The sequence below is a fragment of the Eulemur rufifrons genome, chromosome 20, assembly GCF_041146395.1.
Source record: "Eulemur rufifrons isolate Redbay chromosome 20, OSU_ERuf_1, whole genome shotgun sequence".
Lineage (NCBI taxonomy): Eukaryota > Metazoa > Chordata > Mammalia > Primates > Lemuridae > Eulemur > Eulemur rufifrons.
In genome coordinates this window covers 38,927,981-38,943,383 of record NC_091002.1, presented here as the reverse complement: position 1 = coordinate 38,943,383, position 15,403 = coordinate 38,927,981, and positions in this window count along the sequence as shown.

Genomic DNA, 15,403 nt, shown 5'->3' with positions numbered 1-15,403 from the left:
GCGACTGGCCTTGGGGCCTGGGTGTCGAGCCCATGAGGGCAGATGTGAGGGAGGGCAGGTTCTGGACAGGCCTCGGCAGGAGGAGCTCCATCTACAGCCGGGGACGGGCTTCGGTCACACTTGGAGAAATGTTCTGTTGGAATTTGGGCCACTTCAAGATGTGGGGGAGTTTTTTTGTTTTGCCTTCTAGCTTAATGCGTCAGTGTTCTGTGCTAGGTTTTGAAAGTCTTAATAGCTAGCAATCCTCCAGGAAAACCCACATGGGTGCATAAGTCCTATTCTTTGAAGGGTTCAAGAAGCAGGAAACGAAGGCAGTGGGAAGTGGTTTTAGAGGTGGGCCAGCTCTTAGGGAGTCTAGCCTAGAGAGGCTATGACTTGCCCAGGTCATGCAGCTAGGAGAACTGTGTTACAACACACACAACCCGCAATTCACAGGTAATGCATCTTCCCCAAAGGAAAATGAGTTGGTGATAAGCAAGGGAAGACCACCTCCTGGGCTCTAAAGACTTTGTAGAAAGTTGAGGTCACATGGGGTCACTTGTGATGACAAAGCACAAGCCGTGGGCCGGTTCGCTTCCCAGCATGTTCATTTGTTCCACCCCCGTTTTTGAGTCTGTTTCCTGGACATTTGCCTTGCATACCTTTTGGGGTTGTGAGGTTTTTTCCTGAATTGCCCAGGCTCGGCTCTGTGAAGGGCACTTTCTATCGGAAGATGTTTTCAGCAGAAGAGGAAGTGAGTGTCACGCACCATCAGCCTTCCTCCTGTGGGCGGCAGGGGCGACCCAGCACAGCCAGCCGCCCACCGCTGAGGGGGAGCCAGGTGTCCCTGCAGAGCTGCTAATTATTGGCTTGCAGCTAACGTGCCCAGGGCAGCAGGAAGAGAAATGTCGCTACTTCAAGTGGTTCTGGATGGTGTCCTCCTGGACCAGGAGTCCCCTCCAGAATTGCTGTAGGCCTCACATGCGTGGGGACCCAAGACACAACCTCCATTGCTGAGGCCATTCTGTCCCAGAACTCTCCATCTGGATGTGACGTCAAACAGCTGTGAGGGGATGGGGCTTCGGAGCTGGGCCATATGACGTGCCTGGAAGGTGACTGGTTATGAACTTCAGGCAGGTCCAGGGGGACCCTCCCACATGCACTCTCCCCCCCCCCCCCCCCCCCCCCCCGCTCAACACACGCATGTACACCTGGTCTCTCTTGTCTGGGTGGGCCTCCCAGACTCTGTCCTTACTGGAGGTTTGGTTTGTCACCATTCAAAGGCGTTGACTTTTTCCATTTTTAATCTTTTTGTCCAACTATAATGGTAATACATACGTGCAGGGGATTCAAATAATACAAAAATGAACAAACTAGAAAGTAAAAGTCCCCTATTTTGTCACATCTCATAATACTCAATTGTTAAATGTTCCCAGATTTTTTTCCTATCCATCTATGTATGTGTATTTTACAGAAAGTGATTCAAGATGACAGAGTTGGGGTTAGTTTCTAGAGGTTTCTGGTTGTTGGCTCTCTCTCCCTTTGGAATGGTCTCCATGGAGAGTCACAGGATGGCTTTCCAGAGTCCCCAAAGCAGCTCTCCTGCATCTTTGTCCTTCCACTGCAGGTTCCCCCCAAGCCCCCTGCAGACAGACAAAGGTACCTCCCTCTGGAACCCCCTTCCCTCCCTTCAGCGTCCACCGCTACCCCCAAAGCTTTCCTTCGCTGGAAGGTGTGAACGATTTAGGGAGCTATTTAGGAGGATTTTAATTTTAACCAAATGCTAATTAAATTTTAACCAATTAGAGATTACTTTGTAATACATGCCCTACAAAACTCCTTTAAAGCTTGTTAAATTGTGGGACCTGTAATATTCAAAACACTCAGGAGAAGAAGAGCCCACAATCCCAGGCCACAGCCACTTCTTTTTGATGGTTGCCTGAAGGCTCTTCCCAACGTGCATTAATTCATTGGTTGCACCCATAGCTAAAGGAACAAAGTGCCTATTTGGGGGGATTATTTTAGCATCAGTCAAAGGGTAGGGATTTGGGGGATTCGGGGTATAGGGTTTCCACCGAAGCTTGCTGCAAGGATAATGTGGCGAAAGACTGGCCAGCTGCTTCTGTTTCAGGAACTGTTTATTACTGGACTTATGTTTTAACTGCCACATTGCAGATCCTTTCCTGTCCTGATGGGGTTTGGAGATCATGTGCTGTTTGCCCTGTCCCCTCCACGTTGCAAAACCACAGGAGGGCAGGATTCATGCCCCTGATGGTCACGGTGCTGCTGGGGTCTTAGGCTTGTGTGTATCAGTTATTCTGATTCAGGCCTGATCCCCATGGCAGTTCTTGGCATAGTTCACATAAGTCCCGGTTCCCCATGGCCCTGCCCTGCCGAGGTTAGGCAGGCTTCTGAGAAGCAGTTGAGCGCTTGCTCGAAGGTGGAAACTCTGAGCTAGAGCCAGCCTTGGAGATCCCAGCTGGACCCAGCTGCTGCTCCCTGGGCCTGTCTGCTGCTTGCATTTGTTGTATCATGAGCCCGAGATTTGGGTCTGTAGACAGGCAGGTGGCGGGCATTTGTCTGGGGGCAGAAAATGTGGCAGGAGGAGGAGGAATACCTGAAAAGGACCCTAAGGTAGGAGAGGAAGGAAGCTAAAGAGAGCTTGCAAACAGCCCTAGTGAAGCCCCTTCCTTCCTTCCTCCCTCCCTCCCTTCCTTCCTTCCTTCCTTCCTTCCATCTTGGCCTGCTGAGTGAATGCCTGAGAAGACAGAAAATCCTGAGCCAGCAGCCACGAGAAAAACATTGGAAACGCCTGCTGCGAATCCCAACAGGGTTTGTACTATGTGTTTTTCTAAAGTCTGGTTTGTGTCTGCAGCGCTTTTGACCCCTTTTGCACTGTCTGTTAAAGCTCTTGTCGCCGTGGGGGTGGGGGGGAGTGAAACTGACCGGATGTGACTTGCCCCAGAGTGGGGGGCAGGAGGTGAGGCCATGTGAGGTGCTGCTTGCCAGCGGCCTTGGGCGGAGCCAGGAGGGAAGTGGGGCCCAGAGGCTGGGATTGTCAAGCCAGCTCCTCCACTACCAAGTACTAGGGTGGGGTCTGATTTCAGCCTAGCTCAGGGCTGGGGACAACCTGAGCAACCTCCCAGGCGGACATTTACCCCTTAAGACTTTGGACACAGCGGCCAAAGGGGTGTTTTTGAGTCACATTGTGATCCTCCTCTGCAAATACCCTCTGTGACTCTCCAGAAACGCCCAAGTCCCTCCTACAACTACAAGGCCCTCCCTGATTTGATGCCCCCGCACCTCCACGATTATATTTTCCAAAGGTATCACATTGGAATTTCTGATAACAAATACTTCTTTCGTATAATATGTCCCACGCAATATTTGCGATACACTTATATTAAAAAAAATTATTTGTTGGTTATTTAAAATTCAAATTTCACTGGACGTCCTGCATTTTTATTTGCCTAGTCTGGCAATTCTGTGTTAAGCACCTGGAGTGTGGCTTAGTACAAATGAGGAAGCAGGTGAGTTTTACACTTTAATTTTAATTAGTTTACATTTAAATAGCCACACCTGCCTAGTGGCTACTGTATCGGACAGTTGTGCCCCCAAGACATTCCCATCTTCCTAGCTGAAGCCCCAGACATTGTATGACAGAGACACACATTCCCACTAAGCCCTGTCCACACTCCTGACCCAAAAAGCCCCAAGCATGATAAAAAAAAGTGGTTGTTTTGTGCACTGTGGGGTAGTTTGTCACTCAGCAAGTGTAATTGGAACTCCCCTGAGCTCTCCGACCTTGTCTCCTCGTGCTGGCTCCCTCCCTCATTCCACTCCAGCCACCCGGCCTCCCTTTGCTCCCCCTGTCCCTGTGCCTGGAATGTTCCCACCCCGCTACCCACAAAGATTCTGGTTTCAATGGTACAGAGTACAGCCCAAATGTCAGTAGTTTAAAAAATTCACCTGGTGATTCTGATAGGGTTAAAGGTCAAGAAACACTTGTAGTTGATTCGCAGTCACCGCCTGTGAGCCCAGGGTTCTCATCAGCCCCATTTTACAGATGAGGAAAACGAGGCTCTGAGAGGCTAGGCCAGGTGACCAGCGTCAAAGGGTGAGAAACGGCATATTTGGGACTACCTTTGGGTCCTCCCCCTGCAGTGAGGGGACAGGTTGAACAGAGGTATGGACCTGGGCTCGGCCCTCCGAGCTTTGGAGGGGCCCTCGGCTCCCCAGGAGGTAGAGAACAGAACAAGCTCCCCCAGGCCTTTCCTCCCCCTGCGCGGCTGGGCCTCTTTCCATGGCTAATCGGGCTGATGAAAGGCTGTCCTGCCCGCCCTTTCCCCCCCTGTAATTTGCCCAATGTCCTTCTCTTTAATTTTATTGCCTCCTCAGCAGTTTCCCAAGGACTGGGGGCTCCGTGCCCACCAGCAGGCCCCTCCCTGGCCTGACAAAAGGGGCAGCGTTGCTGCAGTTGCTCACGGGAGGCTCCTTCGCAGAGCCCCACGGGGAGGAAAGGGTGTTGGCGAGGGTTTTAGAGTAGGGGGCCACAGCCCCTCCCATCTGCCAAGTGCCACTCTACGTATTCTTGGGGACACTTCTTGAGAAAGGGCGTTACAAGAAGGAGCGAGCAGGCGGCGGCCACGCGGTCCCTGGGTGGGGGACGTCTGGCTCCCGGTGGTAGCCGCTCTTGTATTACTGCCTGTCTTGTGGTTTAACTTCTCTTGCTCATTTTCCTCAGGGTCTTGTTTCCCCGACCGGACTGTGGTTCCTTTGGGGTCAGGACTCTGTGATGTGTTTGAGGCACCGCTGTGAGGTGGGGGGAGGTTAGTCTGAGCACAGAAGGCGGGCGCAGCTTGTGAAGGGGCCGGCCCCCTGCCCGGCCCTGAGGGGCATCAGGAGTGTCAGTCCCACGGCAGAGAAGGACAGTGGCTGAGACTAGCCTGAGGGGCTGTGAGGATGGGGGCAGTAAATCATCCATCCTCAGTAAGTGCTTCAAGAACGTGACCGTGGTGTTCTGTTACAGGTCCCTGTCCATATTCTGGCTGCAGCTGTGCGCACAGTAGGCCCTCAGTCCACGCTGTCTGTACCTTTGCATGTGGAGCCCTTGGTCCGGGGGCTAATTCCAGGAGCCCCATTTCTGCAGTAGAGTTCATACCTCAGGACTTCCATGGTGTAGCCAGAGGCGACAGTTGTAGCTTTTCTAGGCAGCTCTCCAGGCTCAGATCCTGCTCTCTTGGAGCCAGCAGCTCCCTGAAAGCCCTGGTCTTGTGCTCAGGTGCCTGTGTGGGCAAAGCCCCTCAGCCAGGTGGGCTTGGAAGTCAGTCCAAAATGACATGTTAGGATGGAAAACACAGAAAAGCAAATAAAGTCTCTGCAATGGTAGGACCCAGAAGTGATATGCCCAAATGTCCTTCCAGGCTTTTGTCCTGCACACGCGTGTGTGAATCCACACCCCCAGCCTACATGCACGCACACAAACGTGCACACACACATACGCACTCAAATGCTTTTTCAGGTGGTGTCTTGTTTATCTCAGGGAGGAAGAAAGTAAAAGAAAAGTGTGGCCACAGGTAAGATCTGTCTGTGGGATAGTCAGAGTTTGGAGATATTTACATTTTTGAATCATCAGAATAGGCTTGTGGAATAATAACTAAGTGCCAGTAGCATTTTGGGGTCTGATTTAGACGAGTGTCCAACACCAGAGTGATATTTTGGATGGCAGATGAGGAGGCGCCATTGGAGGGATTGCGCAGGGGGTGGTCCATGCGTGGGGGACGGGGCTGTCCGTGGCTGGGCAGGCGGCAGCATGGCAGGCGTCTGGAACCCAGGACATGGAGGCTGGGCAGATGAAGTAAGAGTGGGACCAGGGATACACCACCGTGAAGGGAGTGGGGTTTCCGTGGCTGGTGGAGGACAGGAGAGCCACCAGCAAGCCCCTTCAGGGCCACCAAGAGAACTCAGGAAGAGGCAGAACCAGGCATGATGGGAGAGGAGAGACAGGGATTTCGCTGGATTTGGAAGGACTTTCTACTCACCAGAGCAGCCATGGGCAGGTCAGAAGAGTGGGGTGGGCTGGAGCGGACAGGTGCTGGGTTTTGCCTGCACAGCCCTCCTGCCTCTTGGTGGAATCCCCCCATTCTCCCGTGGGGTGCCTCTGCCCTCCTGCACGCTGACTCAGCCTCTGCATGCAGCTGTGGCTGGAGCACTTGAGCACTCAGGTCCAGCCCAGGAGAGCCTTCTTCCCCGCCGGCTGCAGTGACTGGTTCACAGACAGGCCCAGGACCCAGTCCAGGGACTTGGGGAAGAGCTCCTACCCTGTCAGAGCTGCAGGGTGGGAGTGGGGACAGTGGGGTGTGGCTGGGGGCCATGCAGGGCCAGGCAGGACTGAAGTGGTGGGAGAGATTCCTGACGGCACCCCTCGAGCCCCTGTGCCCCCTGCACCCACTGCCTGCCAGTGCCACACTGGTTAGTCACACGTACTCCAGTGCACCAGTGCTGGGCCAATGGCAAGCTGGGGGCTGTGGGCCAGAGGACAGGCAAGGGCACCCCCAGGCTGTAGGGGAGGGCTGGTCCCCCTTCTTGTGGGACGTGAATTGAGCGCCTGTGGTCCAGAGGGGTCATCCGGACAACTCTGGGTGGAAGCTATGGGGGAGATTAGAGAGCTTCCAGCCTAGGGGACAGAAGCAGCTCTGACTGTTCACTCCAGCCCAGGGCTCCCGGACTCGCCCTCATTGTCCCTCACTCCTTGTGTGACCAAAGAAGGTTGTGTCCCCTCTCTGTGCCTCAGTGTTCTCTTCTGCTTAATGGGTCTAATGGGCCCCCTACCTAGCAGGTGTCAGGATCTCCTGGGAAGGTTGTACAAATGTACCTTCCTGGGCTTGATCCCTGCTCTCCAAGGGCAGTTGTGGGGCAGATGGGGCTCAGGAATGTGCCCTTTTATCCAGCGCCCCAGGGGCCTCTGCTGAGAGCCCTGCACCCACACTTTGAGAAGCTCCCCCTGAGAGTACCAGCAGGCCCTTTGTACCAGGAATCCAGAAGGTACCCTGCTGGAGCAGGACGGATGTTTACCCAGGGCCTTCTGGCCACAGCACTGGCCAGAGATTAGGTGTGGCCCCTCTAGGCCACACTGTTGCCAAACACGAGCAACTGAGCCCCTGGCTTGGCTCACCATCCTGGTGGCCTGACTCACAGTCCCCCAGAGTTCGGCAGCATCGCTGAAAGGGCCTCTGGGGAGGGGAGCTCAGGGGCCTGTGGTTTCCTTGAAGCTCCCCTGGGAGGCCCTGTCTAGGCCAGGCTCCCTCTGGGGCCTCGGCCACCTGGTCTTGCTGCTGCTTCTCACCTCTGTCAATATTTATTCCTTCCCTCGAACAGCCTGGTATTTGCTTAAAGGGCAGGAGCAGACGAGGCCGACCTCACTCCTTACTTTGCCCCCGCTTCCCGGCATTTCCGAGGGGGCTGCCTCTTCCTTGCAGGGAGCTCACCAGGCAGGCCGCCTCTCTCTGTCCCTGGGCCTCATAAGAGGTTTCTTGTTTCACTCTTGACTCTACTTCTCTTCAGAGACACTTCAACCTGGTCCTCTGGCTCCAAACATAGCATATCTGGCCTGCAGGTTAAAACTGGGTTGCTCAGAGCATTCTAAATATGACGAAAATACTCCTGGCTGCAGCACGGGCTTCTGATCCAATAGAACCAGCTATAAAGAGGTTGTCGTGAACGGTCATGAGGTTTGAGACAGATGTGCACATCATTTTCCATGAAATCAGATCCTGGCGTTGGCTGATGCCAGAGCATGGGCCTGGGAGACCTGAACTGGGAACATGGAGCTCCTACGGCTGTTGAGAAATGTGTGACCAGTCCTCAGACAGGTCACTGGACATTTTTCTGCCAAATCGGTTCAGATGGAGTTCATAAATGTTGCCTCCTCCCAATCTTGGGGCTTCGGAGGGATGATGCTTCAGCCTTTATCTCCTACTCCCACATTGCAAAATATCTTGAGATCTGCTGCCTCCATTTTGAGCATTGCTCACACCAACACTGTGCTAACTGCTCCTTTTCTAATAAAGACACTGCTGGAAAACTGGACATTTGAGGCTTTTTAAAGAAAACTTTATATTTCGGCCTACTTTTAGAAAAGTAGCCAAAGTAGTAGAAAATTGCAAGTCTGGGACAGAGGTTGTCCCTCTGTCTCTCCTCCAGTCTCCCTCAATTTTGCAAACCCACAGTGCAGTGATCAGAACTGGGAGACTGACCTTGGCGCAATATCCTTAATCAAACTAAAGGCCCTGCACACACTTCACTAAGTTTTCCCACTAATGTTCTTTTCTTGCTCCGGGATACCACGTTTGGATTTAGATTTTTCTCTCTGGTCTCCTGGTGTCTGTATCGGTTCCCTGGTCATTCCTTGTCTTTTAAGACCTGGATACCCCTGAAAAGTATAGATCAATTGCTTTGCAGACGTCCCTCAGTCCAGGCATGGCTGGGTCTTCTCGTGCTTGAGCACAGGTCATGCACCATGTCATGGGTGCATGGCACTGGTGTCTAACTTCTGCAATGATGGCCCTGGTTGCCTGGTCTCCTGCCTTTTCTTCTGTAATGTGTTATCCACCCCCCAATCCCTGTCTTGTCAACAAACCTCCTGGGAGAGATACCTTGAGGTTTTGCAAGTCCCTTTTCTCCTCCAATCTTCCACCAATTCTAGCATCTACCAGCAGATCTTGTCTGCAACCATCACCACTGTGGTGTTTGCTTAATGCTGATTTTCTTCTTCCCTCCTTCCTTCCACATCGAGTGATTAGATTCTCCTTACAAGGAAGAGCTGTCACTTTATTGATTTATTTGATCAAAAATTTATTTATAACAGTATGGACTCCTGGATTTTTTTTTTCTATAGCTTATAGTCTGATCCTATCATTATTTTTCTTACTGTTCAACCTTGGACATTGGAAGCTCTTTCAGGTCTCCTGTGTTGTTTCAACAAACCCCCATCTTCTTCTGGTTCCACACAATGTTCAAGGATTTGTTGCTGGTTTTGCTGAGTTAATAATTGTTAGATATTCTCTTTGGGTTCTGTGTAGACTAGGAGCTACTAGAGCCACACATTACATCTGCTTGATATCAGTTATGAGCCAGATTATTCTCAGAACATATTCCTTAGTTGACTGTTGTGTTGGCAGAGCTGGTTCTTTGGAAATTGGAGATTAGTGGTTGTGATTGTTGTGTTGGGAGCATTTAAAACCAGGCAGGACCCAGTAGGCTCCAACTCTACTGTCTGTTATGGCTGTGTTCATTCCACCTAAAGTCTCCACGTAAGAACCTTGCATTCAAAAGCTCTGGAATACCCCATTTGGATTGACCTGTAGCTCCCTTTACCTGGTATATGGAATACTGCACAGATTTCATGATAACCTTGACCTTAGTCTGAGAGTTTCACCTGATCTTACCAACAACACGGTGAGAAAGTTGGGGAAGTTTCTTAGCTTTGGGTTTCCCCAGATGCTGACCCCGAGGATTCAAGTATTTCATATGGGAGGTGATCCCAGGGGGTGTGGGGAAGTGAACAAGGGAAGGGAGGGCGGCTGGTACAGGGTGTATTGTCAAGCACATTGTCACTATGGGCAACTGGAGCTCAGTCTGGCTGGAGAACCCTGGGAGACAGCATAGAACTCGAACCTACGAATATCCTGCTCCTCAGGACTTGGGGAATTTATATACTAGCTCCTGGTAGTGTATGTTCGAGTGCTGCTCTTGGGTATGTTAATTCTCTAACACTTCTAAGCATGCAGGCAAAGTTGTGCTTGGGAATGGGAAGGGCCTTCAGGCTACAGGCGTGACACCAACAGCAGCCAACACAGGCAGAGCCCAATTTTACAAGCGAAGAAACCGAGGTACAGGAAAGCTAAGGGACATATCTAGGGTCTAGAAACAGTACTGAGACCTGGTACCTGAACCTGTGAATTTGGGTAAGGGTTGGGTTAGATGGCTCTAAGTCTCCACCCAACTCTGGAATCTCCTTTGCCCCACCTTTCATGGCATGTTCCTCCTCTGCCACTTGCTTGCTTGCCACGAGGTGACCAGCCATTACCACCCGTTGTTCCCGGAAATGGCCTCCCAGGCTTGGCAGGGCGAGTATTTGCACAAAGGCGCACCCAAGCAGAACGAGTGATGGTTTGGCCTAATGTCTTGGTAGTTGCAAGTTCATTGTTTGCATTGGACAGGGATAAGCATGTTATTTCAGGAGGTTGAGTTATATCAACTCCACTAATAAACTGTGTTAAAAGATTAGGCGAATAGACAAGAGAAACTCCAGGCTTCTTTGCTTAGACTGTTGGGCTGACAGAGAGTCTGTTTATCTCCCTGGTCCCAGGCTCTGCTGACACCTCCAGAAGATGGACATTCCCAGTGTTGACATACACTGGGGGGTGACCCAGTTTTCACAGTGCCCCCTTCCCCTTCCTGACCTCCCAGATCTAGTTCTTGGCCCTTATTTTAACTCCCCGCTCACCCCACCAGATAGTCCCAGCCTGTTCTCCTGGTGAACTTTTGGGCTTGGGCCATTGTCATGAGTCTGTGGAGGGAAATCTGGGCTAGGCCACCTGGGCCCAGCCTGGCCCTGCCAATAAATACAAGTGCATGTAGCCTGGGGGCAGCCTTAGCTTCAGTTTCCCACAGGAGGAACTGGGATGTTTACAGAGGAAGTTACCCCTGCCTGGTCCACCTCCTAGGACCGCAGGGAAGTTTAAACCAGATGAGGCTGCAAAACGATTGTCACAACCCAGGCCTTGATGGATTTCCTTTGCTTGAGGCTGGCTTCAAGAGACACACGAATGGATAACAAGCACAAAAAAAGAAGCTCCACCTCACTGGTATTCAGGAACATGTGAATTGCAACAAGATACTAGTGATGGTGGGAGCCTAGCCCTTTGGGGACCAAGTTGGCGCTGTGAATTACAATAAAAGATGTCTATGTCCTCTGCCCCAGAGAATCCCTTCTTTAGATCTACAGCAGAGAGACGCTGACACGACAATAAGGAGATATGCGTCAGGTTGTTTACAAAAGTAGCGCTTCCCAGCAATCTGGGGACAGGTCCAGTTTTTATTTCCAATCTGTTGTAAATATGTCCATTTTTACTTTTACAGTAAAAATGAATACTGGGGAAATGAAAATTTAGTTTGTTGGTTTATTTTATTTTATTTTATTTTTGAGACAGAGTCTTACTCTGTTGCCTTGGCTAGAGTGCCGTGGTGTCAGCCTAGCTCACAGAAACCTCAAACTCCTGGGCTCAAGCGATCCTCCTGCCTCAGCCTCCTGAGTAGCTAGGACTACAGGCATGAGCCTCCATGGCCAGCTAATTTTTTCTATATATATTTTTAGTTGTCCAGCTAATTTCTTTCTATATTTTTTTTAGTAGAGACGGGGTCTCCCTCTTGCTCAGGCTAGTCTCAAACTCCTGAGCTCAAATGATCCTCCCACCTCAGCCTCCCAGAGTGCTAGGATTACAGGCGTGAGCCACCATGCCCACCCAGAAATGAAAATTTACAAACTAAAATCACTCCAATTTTCATCTCGAGGTTCGACATAACATTACCCTGCCAAATTGCTATGAAAGTTTCTCAATACGTACCAATTTCTATTCTTATCTTGTCGTAGACTGCTAATAAACAACTCCTGTTGGCCAGTCCCTGGCGTCGTAGCATAGACTTTGAGTGGTGTTGCAATGCGCACTGCTTGCAAAAAAAACCCTAGAAAGAACGGAAACATCCACCACTAGAAGAATGATTATAAAAACATGTCATGTCTGTACTGTAAACTCCACATCGTAGTGCAAAATGAGGATGGGTGATTTGTAAATCCTGACATGGGAAGGTGGCTGTCACACGATATCGAGTGGGGAAAAGAAGCAAGCTGCAATATGATACACAGTTTTCTCCTGTGTTACATGTAAAAAGAAAAAAAAAATCCACAATAAAACAACACTCTATATTTTCTATGGATACATAAATATCTATGAAAATATGTAGAAAAAGGACTGGAAATTTATGCCTCTGGTATTGGGAATGGTGGGTAAAGGGGGAAGCTTTTGTAATGATTTAATTTTTGTGATATTATTCAAATATTACTTGTATAATTTTAAAAACTAACATGTCAGCAAGGGTGATTGAAGGCAGGCACAAGCGTCTTCCCACCCCTCAATCCACACTGAGAACCAATTTTCCCAGCTCCTCCCTACTTCCTAACAGAGGGACACCGCCACCCACCACCCACTCTGCTATGCAGGTGACACACGGATTAAATGAACCCCAAGGGCAAACTCACATGAAAAGAGCCGCCCTGGCCCTACTTGCAGCCCGAGAGGCAGGAGAGGGACTGTCCATTGGTTGGTTGAATACGAACCCTTTGCGAGGTGACCAAGGGCAGAAGACAGAATTTGGATTTCAGATTTAAATGTAGGGTAAAATTCTGGCGCCTGACTTCCGAGTTAAGAGGGTAGATTGAGCACAAGTATCTGTCTCAGCTCCCTCCTGAATCTTGGCTAAAATGACAGTAAAAGGAGGCAAAACCCTACAAAGATAAAGAGGGTGGAGCTGGAAGGCAGGTGGAGGCGTCGTTATCGACTTGGGGGACAGGAGACAACTGAATCCTCAGTCTGCCGGGAAGGAAGCCCCAAAGGCCCTTTTATTTTTTCTCCCTTGTGTTCTTTGACCCTACAGTTCTGATATTTCATGGTGATTTACCTTTATATGGGTCTTTCAGTGTGGGAAATCATTTTCTTTCATTCTGGTAGTTTTATTGTATTATTTCCTTGGCATTTTTCTTCCCTGCGGTTCTCTCTGTTCCTTCTTGGAACCCTTCTTAATTGGATGTCTGTACTACATTATTCAGGGTTCTCCAGAGAAACAGAGCCACTATGATATCTCTATCATATATACATATTTAAAAATACATTTAGAGGGAGAGAAAGAGAGAGAGAGTTGGATTTATTATGGGAATTGGCTTATGTGGTTACGGAGGCTGAGAAGGGCCATGAGCCGCCAACTGCAAGCTGGAGACCCTGGGAAGCCGGTGGTATTAATATAATTCGGTCTGAGTTTGAAACCCTGAGAACCAGGAGCCTGGTGTCCAAGGGCGGAAGAAAATGAATGTCTTTGCTCTAACACAGAATGAATTTACCTTTCCTCTGTCTTTTTATTCTATTCCAGGTCCTCAATGAATCGGATGGTGCCCACCCACATTGGTGAGGGCAGATCTGCCTTATTTAGTTCGCTGATTTAAATACCACTCTCTTCTGGAGACATCCTCACAGGCACACCCAGAAATAATGGTTTGCCACTGGGCATGACTTAGCCCAACAAAGTTAGCACCTAAGATTAACCATGGCAGTATCAGACCACCTGAATTGATGCCGTATCTTTCTTAAATTTTATATCCTGGTTTCTACCATATCATTTTTTGTTGCTGTTCTACTTTTGGAAAATGTCATTGACTTTATGTTTTAATGCTTCTATTCAATTTTTTTCAATTAAACATTCTTTTTCAAGATAAATAAACTAGATTCACATGTAGTTGTAAGAAAAAAATACAGAGATCCTGTGTACCCTCCCTGCAAGGGTATAGTACAATATCATAACCACGATACTGACACTGACACAGTCCAGGTACACGACGCCTCTGGCCTCTGTCGCCACAAGGATCTCCTCTCCTGGTGCTTGTTTACGGACACACTTCCCACCAGCAGCCACTCCCTTCTTGACTCATTCCAAGACTTTGTCATTTCAAGAATGGAATCACACGTATGTCACCTTTGGTGACTGCTTTTTTTTTTTTTTTTTCCACTTAGCATAATTCTCTGGAAATTCTGCCAGGTTATTGCTGGTATCAGTGGTTTATTCCTTTTTAGTGCTGAGTAGTATTCCGTGGTGTGGATGTACTACTGTTTCTTAAACCATGGCCCATTAAAGGAATTAGGTTTGTTTCTAGTTTGGGCTACTACGCATAAGGCTGCTATAAGCATTCATGTACAAGCTCATGTCTGAACATAAGTTTTTTTTTAATTTAAAAAGATTATTTGTATAAATTCATTTTTAAAATAATTTAAAATAATTTTAAAATAATTTAAAACTTCAATATTTAAAAAAATTTTTTTAAACTCATATTTTAATCTTATTTATCTTTTGACAAAAGGAACAGGATGAACATAAGTTTTTATTCTCTGGGATTGCAGTTGTTGGGCCATATGGGAGTTCATGCTTAGATTTTTTTAAAGAAACTGCCAAACTGTTTTCTGGGCTGGCTGTTCCATTTACGTTCCCGTCAGGAACGTACGAGGGATCCATTTTCTCCACGCCCCACCAGCGTTCAGCGTTGCTCCCATTTCGCATTTTAGCCATTCTGATAGCTGTGCCGCGCCACCTCACAGTGGTTTCGAGTTGCACGTCCCTGGTGGCTGATAACGTGGAGCTTCTTTTCATGTATTTACTTGCTGTCCCTCTATCCTCTTCAGAGAACTGTCTTGTCATATTTTTTGCCCATTTCTAATTGAATGGCTTGTTTTCATACTGTTGAGTTTTGAGAATTCTACTTCTTACTATTATTATTTTTTTACAAAGAAAAGAGATTTATTTGGCTCATGGTCTGGAGTCTGGGAAGTCCAAGACTGAGGGGCCACCTCTGGCAAGGACCTTCTTGTTGCGTCATCCCGTGGCGGAAGGCACAAGGATCAAGAGAAATATGGGGGGTGCGGGGAGAATTCTTTATGTTTTCTGGACACTAATCCTTTGCTGGCTAAGTGGTTTGCAAATATTATCTCCTAGTCTACAGCTTGTGTTTCCAGACTCTTAACGGGGTCATTCACAGACCAACAATTTTTAATTTTGAAGTCCACTTTACTGATTTTTCTTTTTATAAATAATGATTTTGGTATCAAATGTAAGCCCTAAATCTCCTATGTTTATTTCTAAAAGTATCATAGTTTATTTTATGTTTACGTCCACAACCCATTTTGAGTTAATTTTTGTATAATGTCGTCCACATGTCCCACGTATGGGTAACGTGTCATTTCTCTCTCGCTGCTCTCAATCTGTTTTTTTTTTTGTCTTTAGTTTTCTGAAGTTTTACTATGGTGTGCTTGTTGTGGATTTCCTTGTCTTTATTCTGTCTGGGGTTCACACAGCTTCTTGAACCCATACATGCATGTCTTTTACCAAATTTGGGGAGTTTTCTGCCACTATTTTTTGAGTAGTTTTTCAGCCCCACCCTCTTTGTCTTTTCCTTCCAGGATTCTGATGAAATGAATGTCAGATCCTTTGTTACAGTCCCACAGATCCCTCGGGCCTTTTTTTTCTTTTCCTTCCTTCCTTCCTTCCTTCCTTCCTTCATTCCTTCCTTCCTTCTTTCTTCCTTTTCTTGGCTATTTTCTCTCTT